Raw genomic sequence first — 11,989 nt, 5'->3', positions numbered from 1 at the left:
AAGGAAACCATTGGGTATACCTTCTACCTTAGATCCGAAGGCAAGATCTTCGTTGCCAAGAACGGATCCTTTCTGGAAAAAGAGTTTCTCTCGAAAGAAGTAAGTGGGAGGAAAGTAGAACTCGATGAAGTACTACCTCTTCAACGGGATAGTAGTGCAGCTCAGGAAAATGTTCCTGTGATGCCTACACCAACTGAAGAGGAAAATAATGATGATGATCAAGGTACCTCGGATCAAGTTGCTACTGAACTTCGTAGGTCCACAAGGACACGTTCCGCACCAGAGTGGTACGGCAACCCTGTCCTGGAAATCATGTTGTTGGACAACGGTGAACCTTCGAACTATGAAGAAGCAATGGCAGGCCCAGATTCCAACAAATGGCTAGAAGCCATGAAATCCGAGATAGAATCCATGTATGTAAACAAAGTATGGACTTTGACAGACTTGCCCGATGAACTGCGAGCGATAGAAAACAAATGGATCTTTAAGAAGAAGACGGACGCGGATGGTAATGTCACCATCTATAAAGCTCGACTTGTCGCTAAGGGTTATCGACAAGTTCAAGGGATTGACTACGATGAGACTTTCTCTCCCGTAGCGAAGCTTAAGTCCATCCGAATCATGTTAGCAATTGCCGCATACTATGATTATGAGATATGGCAGATGGACGTCAAAACGGCATTCCTTAACGGGCATCTTAAGGAAGAACTGTATATGATGCAGCCGGAGGGTTTTGTCGATCCTAAGAATGCTAACAAAGTATGCAAGCTCCAGCGATCCATTTATGGGCTGGTGCAAGCATCTCGGAGTTGGAACATTCGCTTTGATGAGATGATCAAAGCGTTTGAGTTTATGCAGACTTATGGAGAAGCCTGCATTTACAAGAAAGTGAGTGGGAGCTCTGTAGCATTTCTCATATTATATGTAGATGACATACTTTTGATGGGAAATGATATAGAACTTTTGGACAGCATTAAGGCCTACTTGAATAAGTGTTTTTCAATGAAGGACCTTGGAGAAGCTGCTTATATATTAGGCATCAAGATCTATAGAGATAGATCGAGACGCCTCATAGGTCTTTCACAAAGCACATACCTTGATAAGATTTTGAAGAAGTTCAAAATGGATCAGTCCAAGAAGGGGTTCTTGCCTGTATTGCAAGGTGTGAGATTGAGCTCGGCTCAATGCCCGACCACGGCAAAAGATAAAGAAGAGATGAGTGTCATCCCCTATCCTTCAGCCATAGGATCTATTATGTATGCCATGTTGTGTACCAGACCCGATGTAAACCTTGCCGTAAGTTTGGTAGGAAGGTACCAAAGTAATCCCGGCAAGGAACACTGGACAGCGGTCAAGAATATCCTAAAGTACCTGAAAAGGACGAAGGACATGTTTCTCGTTTATGGAGGTGACGAAGAGCTCGTCGTAAAGGGTTACATCGACGCTAGCTTGGACACAGATCTGGATGACTCTAAGTCACAAACCGGATACGTGTATATGTTGAATGGTGGAGCAGTAAGCTGGTGCAGCTGCAAGCAGAGCGACGTGGCGGGATCTACATGTGAAGCGGAGTACATGGCAGCCTCGGAGGCAGCGCATGAAGCAATTTGGGTGAAGGAGTTCATCACCGACCTAGGAGTCATACCCAATGCGTCGGGGCCGATCAAACTCTTCTGTGACAACACTGGAGCTATTGCCCTTGCCAAGGAGCCCAGGTTTCACAAGAAGACCAGGCACATCAAGCATCGTTTCAACTCCATCCGTGAAAATGTTCAAGATGGAGACAAAGATATTTGCAAAGTACATACGGATCTGAATGTCGCAGATCCGTTGACTAAACCTCTCTCGCGAGCAAAACATGATCAACACCAGAACTCTATGGGTGTTCGATTCATCACAATGTAACTAGATTATTGACTCTAGTGCAAGTGGGACACTGTTGGAAATATGCCCTAGAGGCAATAATAAAAGGGTTATTATTATATTTCCTTGTTCATGATAATTGTCTTTTATTCATGCTATAACTGTATTATCCGGAAATCGTAATACATGTGTGAATACACAGACCATAATATGTCCCCTAGTGAGCCTCTAGTTGACTAGCTCGTTGGTCAACAGATAGTCATGGTTTCCTGACTATGGACATTAGATGTCATTGACAACGGGATCACATCATTAGGAGAATGATGTGATGGACAAGACCCAATCCTAAGCATAGCACAAGATCGTGTAGTTCGTTTTGCTAGAGCTTTTTCAATGTCAAGTATCTCTTCCTTAGACCATGAGATCGTGTAACTCCCGGATACCGTAAGAGTGCTTTGGGTGTACCAAACGTCACAACGTAACTGGGTGACTATAAAGGTGCACTACAGGTATCTCCGAAAGTGTCTGTTGGGTTGACACGGATCGAGACTGGGATTTGTCACTCCGTATGACGGAGAGGTATCTCTGGGCCCTCTCGGTAATGCATCATCATAATGAGCTCAAAGTGACCAAGTGTTTGGTCACGGGATCATGCATTACGGTACGAGTAAAGTGACTTGCCGGTAACGACACTGAACAAGGTATTGGGATACCGACGATCGAGTCTCGGGCATGTAACATACCGATTGACAAAGGGAATTGTATACGGGGTTGTTCGAATCCTCGACATCGTGGTTCATCCGATGAGATCATCGAGGAGCATGTGGGAGCCAACATGGGTATCCAGATCCTACTGTTGGTTATTGCCCGAGAGCCGTCTCGGTCATGTCTACGTGTCTCCCGAACCCGTAGGGTCTACACACTTAAGGTTCGGTGACGCTAGGGTTGTATGAATATGAGTATGCAGTATACCGAATGTTGTTCGGAGTCCCGGATGAGATCCCGGACGTCACGAGGAGTTCCAGAATGGTCCGGAGGTGAAGAATTATATATAGGAAGTGATATTTCGGCCATCGGGAAAGTTTCGGGGTCACCCGGTATTGTACCGGGACCATCGAAAGGGTCCCGGGGGTCCACCGGGTGGGGCCACCCATCCCGGAGGGCCCCAAGGGCTGAAGTGGGGAGGGGAACCAGCCCATAGTGGGCTGGTGCGCCCCCCTTGGCCCACCCCCTGCGCCTAGGGTTGAAACCCTAGGGTGGGGGGGGGCGCCCCACTTGCCTTGGGGGGTACTCCACCCCCCTTGGCCGCCGCCCCCTTGGGAGATTGGATCTCCCAGGGCCGGCGCCCCCCCTGGGGGCCTATATAAAGGGAGGGGGAGGGGGGCAGCCGCACCCTGAAGTCCTGGCGCCCCCTCCCCCTGCTACACCTCTTCCTCCTCCGTCACGTGCTTGGCGAAGCCCTGCCAGAGTGCTGCTGTTCCACCACCACCACGCCGTTGTGCTGCTGCTGGAGCCAGCATCATCAACCTCTCCTTCCCCCTTGCTGGATCAAGAAGGAGGAGACGTCATCCGCTCCGTACGTGTGTTAAACGCGGAGGTGCCGTCCGTCCGGCGCTAGGATCTCCGGTGATAGGATCACGACGAGAATGACTACTTCAACCCCGTTCTTTTGAACGCTTCCGCTCGCGATCTACAAAGTGGTATGTAGATGCATCTCCCATGACTCGTTGCTTAGATGAACTCATAGATGGATCTTGGTGAAACCGTAGGAAATTTTTTAATTTTCTGCAACATTCCCCAACACCGAACCTGGGTAAAACATGGTGTCCCTTGCCTCCTGTTACCATTGATCCTAAGACACACTACTTGGGACCCCCTACCCGAGATCCGCCGGTTTTGACACCGACACCCCCTTTTCAAAATGCTCTCACAAGAATATGTTTGAGTTTTCCTTATACATGTTAAAGCAAAAGAGACACGGGCCTAGCTGGACGCGCTTTCTTCGTCACTCCCATCCATGCTGCTTGTGCTAAAGCTGCCATGCTCCTCGTCATCACCACCCGCGCTAGCTCCTTTGGCCGCGAGCACGGCCGTGTCGTCCTCGGGAGTCAGATCCTTCACCAAAGCATCCACATGATCATCCACCCACTTGGCAAGCTTGTCTTGGGTGGCCATAGGCACGGGGGCTAGCACGGTGCCGAAATCGAAGTGGGAGTCAAGGTTCAGGAGGTTGATGAAGATGTGCGAGAGCGCGCGCCCAAGGAGGCCCCGGCTCCTCTCCTCAACAAGCTGGTGAGCTTTTGCGGCCTGATCCTCCAGGCGGGTCACGATATCAGTAAAGAAGCGGAGATGGTTGGCATAGTCGCTCTCGTGCGTATGAGGAGCGCTCTCATCACAAACGGCACCCAAGGCGTTGTTGGCTCTGATGCGCAAACCTTGGAGCATGGGGTCGTGCTCGCGCTCCAGTGTCAGGCGGCGGCACTTTTCACTCGAAGCCTTCTCCAGGAGGGAGGCGGTGTCTTCGGCTTGCTTCCGGAGAGAGGATATCTCGGGGAGGGCAAAATTCAGGGCAGATTCGGAGGAAGCCAGGTCCCCCCGGGCAGCGCTCTCGCGTTGCTCCATAGCCTGCAACTCGGTCTTCAGGACGGAGGTCCGGCCCTCAAGCTCAGCCTTAAGCAGCTCCAAGTCCAGGCAATGCTTTCCATCCAGCTCAGCACATGCCTTCGCCATCCTCTTCTCCACCTCCACATGGACCTGAGCTTCTCGGGCGGCGACGGCGTCCTCAGCCACGACGGCATGTCGCTCCCTCACCCCCAGCCTCTCCAGCGCTAAGCTATGTTCCATGGCCTCCAGCGTCAGGTCCTCATGGCGCCTCAAGCTTTGCCTCGGCAAGGGCCACCTCACCTGGAGAGAAGGCCAGCAGGGCACGACGCTCCTCGACTTCACGCAGCAAGGCTGCATTTGAAGACAGAAGATCTCACTCCCGCTCCTTAGCCGCCTCTCGACGGTGGTTGGCTGCCTCGGCCTCTTCCATGGCGCGGGCGCAAGCTTCACGAGAAGCCACGAGTGAGGTCGTCGCGCGCGCTTCAGCTTTGTCACGCCGAAGCTTCCCCAGGTTGATGGCCACCTTCAGCCGCTATCACTCATCCTCCAAGCGGCAGTTCTTTGCCTCAAGCCTGGTGTCGACGTTGGCAAGCTCCCCACCAAGATGGACCATTGCACGCATCGCTTCACTGAAAAGCCCGAAGCGCACCGTGCTACGCCCGCGAGCAAACGCAAGCTCATCGCCAAGATCTTCGTCGGCTCCGGAAGTCGCCCGGGAGGCACTGGGTGCTCCGCCAGTCACCGGCCGGGGGCTGGCTGGCGTAGCCCCACAGCTTGAAGACGAACACTGCCCGGAGGGCACCCCCCAGCTGGCAGTGACAAGAGGAAGGATCACCGGCGCACCCCTCGCCTCGTGGGCAGAGTCGCAGGGGGAGAGAACATGGGGCCCGGCTCCGAGGCACCCTCGCGGCGTCATGTTGGATGGAGTTGGTCCTTGCTACGTCTTGAGCTTGCGTTGGTTTTCCTTGAAGAGGAAAGGGTGATGCAGCAATAGTAGCATAAGTATTTCCCTCAGTTTTTGAGAACCAAGGTATCAATCCAGTAGGAGGCTCCTCAAAAGTCCCACGCACCTACACAAACAAACAAAGAACTCGCAACCAACGCAATAAAGGGGGTGTCAATCCCTTCACGGCCACTTGCGTAAGTGAGATCTAATAGAGATAGTATGATAAGATAAATATATTTTTGGTATTTTATAATATAGATGCAGAAAGTAAAGATGCAAATAAAAGTAGATTGGAAGCAAATATGATAAGAGATAGACCCGGGGGCCATAGGATTCACTAGTGGCTTCTCTCAAGATAGCATAAGTATTACGGTGGGTGAACAAATTACTGTCGAGCAATTGATAGAAAAGCCAATAATTATGAGATTATCTAGGCATGATCATGTATATAGGCATCACGTCCGCAACAAGTAGACCGACTCCTGCCTGCATCTACTACTATTACTCCACAAATTGACCGACTCCTGCCTGCATCTAGAGTATTAAGTTTATAAGAACAGAGTAACGCCTTAAGCAAGATGACATGATGTAGAGGGATAAACTCATGCAATATGATATAAACCCCATCTTTTTATCCTTGATGGCAACAATACAATACGTGCCTTGCAACCCTTTCTGTCACTGGGTAAGGACACCGCAAGATTGAACCCAAAGCTAAGCACTTCTCCCATGGCAAGAAATATCAATCTAGTAGGACAAACCAAACTGATAATTCGAAGGGACTTGCAAAGATAACTCAATCATACATAAAAGAATTCAGACAAGATTCAAATATTTCTCATAGATAAAACTTGATCATAAACCCACAATTCATCGGATCTCGACAAACACACCGCAAAAAGAGTTTACATCGAATAGATCTCCACAAGAGAGGGGGAGAACATTGTATTGAGATCCAAAAAGAGAGAAGAAGCCATCTAGCTAATAACTATGGACCCATAGGTCTGTGGTAAACTACTCACAACTCATCGGAGGGGCTATGGTGTTGATGTAGAAGCCCTCCATGGTCGATTCCCCTCTGGCAGAGCACCGACGAAGGCTCCAAGATGGGATCTCGCGGATACAGAAGGTTACGGTGGTGGAAATTGTGTTTTGTTGGCTCCCTGGATGTTTTCGGGGTACGTAGGCTTATATAGGAGGAAGAAGTACGTCGGTGGCTGCCCGAGGGGCCCACAAGACAGGGGGCGTGCCCTACCCTCTCGTGGCCGCCTCGGCTGCTTCTTGACTTGCACTCCAAGTCCTCTGGATCACGTTCTTCCAAAATCACGCTCCCAAAGGTTTCATTCCGTTTGGACTCCGTTTGATATTCCTTTTCTTCGAAATACTGAAATAGGCAAAAAAACAGCAATACGGGCTGGGCCTCCGGTTAGTAGGTTAGCCCAAAAAATGATATAAATGTGTAAAATAAATCCCATAAACATCCAAAAGGGGTAATATAATAGCATGGAACAATCAAAAATTATAGATACATTGGAGACGTATCAGTCCCACGCCCTGAGCAGGCTCGGGGCGCTGGTTGCTGCGCGCATCCGCCAAGCTGGAGTCCTTGGGGCGCCTGTCTCCCGAGGTTTCGCCTTCATGGAGACCTTGCAAAACCCCAGCAATGAGAAAACGCCGCATGCTTGGGGTCAAGAGCAAAGGTACTTACTCATCGGCGGCCACGTATCTCCTCGACTTCAGCGGTCGATGGGTGCCATCATCGCAGGACGGGGACCTCTTCCTCTTCAGGAGCGACTCGAGGCACAGGAGGCACCGACCCAGTCCCGACGGGTGATCCTCATGAGGGGGAGCGCTCAGCATGGTATCTGGAGCAGGGGTCCCAAGGGCAGGGGCACCCAGAGAAACTTTCTGGCTCATGGCTCCGGGGCCATCGGTGGGCTCCTCATCGTCAGCAGCCACTCTGGAGCCACCGTCCCAGACGTCAGAAGTCCCTGCCTCCAGAGCCTGGGGTTGCACAGGTTCTGCGGTGGCTCCTTCCCGGGCCCCAGAAGCCTCAGGCTCCTAAGCATCTAACGAGGCCGGGCCTCCAGATAAGCTCTCGACAGTTGATGGAGGCGCGCGCCCCCTGCCTCCACACTCGGGGTGCATGCGGTAGGGTCAATCAGGAGAGGAGCCATGAAGACGGGATTCTCGTGGGGCCCCTCAATGCCCTCGGGAAGCAACCCCCACTCATTGAACAAAGGCATCTGTCCTGCAAAGGCCTCCTTGTTCAGGCACAGATAGAGAAGGCAGCCATCCCCCGGAAGGTCGGTAGGCTCAGGCTCGCCAGTCAGGAGCTTGAGCACCACGCTCAAGGTATCAGCAGCAGGCGACGGCTTCTGCAGCCTCATCGAATCCCCGACGCCTATGAAGTCCCACATCGGGCGAGAATGGCGCTGGAGGGGAGCAATGCGCTGCTTCACGAATTCCTTCACCACCATTGGCGCCGTCACCTCCAGTTCCCGGAGCCTCGACAGCCTCTTCCAGACAAAAGCAAGACGCCAGTCGGTGAGCTTCTCATGGCACTGATGTCTACTACACAACCTTCTTCTTGTAGACATTGTTGGGCCTCCAACTACAGAGGTTTGTAGGACAGCAACAAATTTCCCTCAAGTGGATGACCTAAGGTTTCTCAATCCGTGGGAGGCGTAGGTTGAAGATGGTCTCTCTCAAGCAACCCTGCAACCAAATAACAAAGAGTCTCTTGTGTCCCCAACACACCCAATACAATGGTAAATTGTATAGGTGCACTAGTTCAGCGAAGAGATGGTGATACAAGTGCAATATGGATGGTGGATATAGGTATTTGTAATCTAAAAATATAAAAACAGCAAGGTAGCAAGTGGTAAAAGTGAGCGTAAATGGTATTGCAATGCTAGGAAACAAGGCCTAGGGTTCATACTTTCACTACTGCAAGTTCTCTCAACAATAATAACATAACTGGATCATATAACTATCCCTCAACATGCAACAAAGAGTCACTCCAAAGTCACTAATATCGGAGAACAAACAAAGAGATTATTGTAGGGTACGAAACCACCTCAAAGTTATCCTTTCTGATCGATCTATTCAAGAGTCTATAGTAAAATAACACGAAGCTATTCTTTCCGTTCGATCTATCATAGAGTTCGTACTAGAATAACACCTTAAGAAACAAATCAACCAAAACCCTAATGTCACCTAGATACTCCAATGTCACCTCAAGTATCCATGGGCATGATTATACGATATGCATCACACAATCTCAGATTTATCTATTCAAACCAACACAAAGTACTTCAAAGAGTGCCCTGAAGTTTCTACCGGATAGTCAAGACGAAAACGTGTGCCAACCCCTATGCCTAAGTTCACAAGGTCACTGAACCCGCAAGTTGATCACCAAAATATACATCAAGTAGATCACGTGATATCCCATTGTCACCATAGATAAGCACATGCAAAACATACATCAAGTGTTCTCAAATCCTTAAAGACTCAATCCATAAGATAACTTCGAAGGGAAAACTCAATCCATTACAAGAGAGTAGAGAGGGAGAAACATCATAAGATCCAACTATAATAGCAAAGCTCGCGATACATCAAGATCGTGCCGAATCAAGAACACGAGAAAGAGAGAGAGAGAGAGAGAGAGAGAGAGGGAGGGAGAGAGGGAGAGAGAGAGAGAGAGAGATCAAACACATAGCTACTAGTACATACCCTCAGCCCCAAGGGTGAACTACTCCCTCCTCATCATGGAGAGTGCCGGGATGATGAAGATGGCCATCGGTGAGGGATCCCCCCTCCGGCAGGGTGCCGGAACAGGGTCCCGATTGGTTTTTGGTGGCTATAGAGGCTTGCGGTGATGGAACTCCCGATCTAGGTTATTTTCTGAAGGTTTGGGTATTTATAGGAATTTTTGGCGTCGGTCTCATGTCAAGGGGGTCTCCGAGTCGTCCACGAGGCAGGGGGTGCGCCCAGGGGGTAGGGCTCGCCCTCCACCCTCGTGGACGGCTCGGGACTCTTCTGGCCCAACTCTTTTACTCCGGGGGCTTCTTTTGGTCCATAAAAAATCGTCAAAAATTGGCATGTCAATTGGACTCTGTTTGGTATTCCTTTTCTGTAAGACTCAAAAATAAGGAAAAAATAGAAACTGGCACTGGGCTCTAGGTTAATAGGTTAGTCCCAAAAATCATGTAAAATAGCATATAAATGCATATAAAACATCCTAAACTGGCAATATAATAGCATGGAACAATCAAAAATTATAGATACGTTGGAGACGTATCAAGCATCCCCAAGCTTAATTCCTGCTCGTCCTCGAGTAGGTAAATGATAAAAACGGTATTTTTGATGTGTGAATGCTAGCAGGTGGACAAATTTGATCAATGATAATTTCAATCACCTTTTCTAGCATCATTATATGTCATAACAGTAGCTCATCTCATAAAACTTCTCATGATCAAGTAACAAGCTATTCACATGTTAAAGCATAGACCGTAAACTTTCTTTAAAACTAACAAACTATGTTCTCAGTCATCAAACAATTGCAATTCATCTTATTTTCAGGAATGGTCTATGTAAGAGCTTTGTTTTAGCAAATCCCACATACTCAACTATCATATAGTCTTCCATGATTGCTACCACTCAAAGCATATTTCTAGAACAAATAGCATCGATCGAGCACAGAGAAAGATAGGGGCTTAATGTTTCGCCTCCCAACTTACTTATCATATAGATAATTGTCAACAATAATAATTCATGATCAAATATATTTGAAAGGCCATATATGCTTAGATCTTTCCCCATCACATGATGCTTGCCAACTAAAGAGTAGGTTGGAATGAGAAGGAATACTACCGACTCTTGCATAAAAGTAAAAGATAGACCCTTCGCATAGGGAAGCAGGGATTTGCAGAGGTGCCAGAGCTTGAAGCTTTTAAAACAGAGATGAAAATAATTTTGAGAGGTATGCTTTCATTGTCAACATAACAACCAAGAGTTCTCAATATCTTTCATACTAGATACATTATAGGCGGTTCCCAAACAGAAAGGTAAAGATTTTACTCCCCCTCCACCAACAATCACACTCCACGGCTTGTCCGAAACAACGGGTGCTGTCCAACTATCAACAATCCTGGGGGAGTTTGTTTAAATTATTTGCGATTTGTTTTTGATCTTTTGATCATAGGACTGGGCATCCCAGTTACCAGCCATTTTCTCGTGAATGATGAGCTGAGTCCACTCATCGTGAGAATAACCCACCTATCATGGAAGATACCGACAGACCCTAGTGGCTACATGAGCGATTCGGGCATACAAAACAGATTATTATTTGAAGGTTTAGAGTTTGGCACATGCAAAGTGTTCTCAAATCCTTAAAGACTCAATCCGATAAGATAACTTCAAAGGGAAAACTCAATCCATTACAAGAGAGTAGAGGGGGAGAAACATCATAAGATCCAACTAGAATAGCAAAGCTTGCGATACATCAAGATCGTGCCGAATCAAGAACACAAGAGAGAGAGAGAGAGATCAAACACATAGCTACTGGTACATACCCTCAGCCCCGAGGGTGAACTACTCCCTCCTCGTCATGGAGAGCGCCGGGATGATGAAGATGGCCACCGGTGAGGGATCCCCCCTCCGGCAGGGTGCCGGAACAGGGCCCCGATTGGTTTTGGTGGCTACAGAGGCTTGCGGCGGCGGAACTCCCGATCTAGGTTATTTTCTGGAGGTTTGGGTATTTATAGGAATTTTTGGCGCCAGTCTCACGTCAAGGGGGTCTTCGAGTCGTCCACGAGGCAGGGGGCGCGCCCAGGGGGGGTAGGGCTCGCCCTCCACCCTCATGGACAGCTCGGTACTCTTTTGGCCCAACTCTTTTACTCTGGGGGCTTCTTTTGATCCATAAAAAATCATCAAAATTGGCATGTCAATTGGACTCCGTTTGGTATTCCTTTTCTGTAAGACTCAAAAACAAGGAAAAAACTGAAACTGGCACTGGGCTCTAGGTTAATAGGTTAGTTCCAAAAATCATATAAAATAGCATATAAATGTATATAAAACATCCTAAACGGGTAATATAATAGCATGGAACAATCAAAAACTATAGATACGTTGGAGACGTATCAGGCACCAGCCGGAGCTTGGCAAAGCCGACGACCCAGGAATCGTGAGCAGGGGGCTGAATGCGCGGGCGTCCATCAGGAGCCACTGCTTCTGGAATCCCTTCGCGATAGGAGAAAGCTCGAATTCGATCCCCGAGCCAGCGGTCGCGGCCACGGCTTCAAAGGTTGCGCACCCAGAGCGTTGGCGGGCGTCCACCAACCGGAACAGGAAGAAATGGCAAAACAAGGCCACAGAGGGAGTGATGCCACCATGGCCTTGCAGAGGAAGGCAAAGACGGCGAGGAGGATGACGGAGCGAGGGTCCAGATGCAGCAGATGGATCTGGTAATGCGACATCACGACATTGAAGATAGGGGAGAAGGGAGGAATCAACCCAGCAAGAAGAGCATGGAGATGGATGGGAATCTCAGTGGCACTCATCTCTTTGGTTCGC

The sequence above is a fragment of the Triticum aestivum genome, chromosome 1B (genome assembly GCF_018294505.1).
Source record: "Triticum aestivum cultivar Chinese Spring chromosome 1B, IWGSC CS RefSeq v2.1, whole genome shotgun sequence".
In the NCBI taxonomy this organism is placed as follows: Eukaryota; Viridiplantae; Streptophyta; class Magnoliopsida; order Poales; family Poaceae; genus Triticum; species Triticum aestivum.
This window is presented reverse-complemented; position numbering follows the sequence as displayed.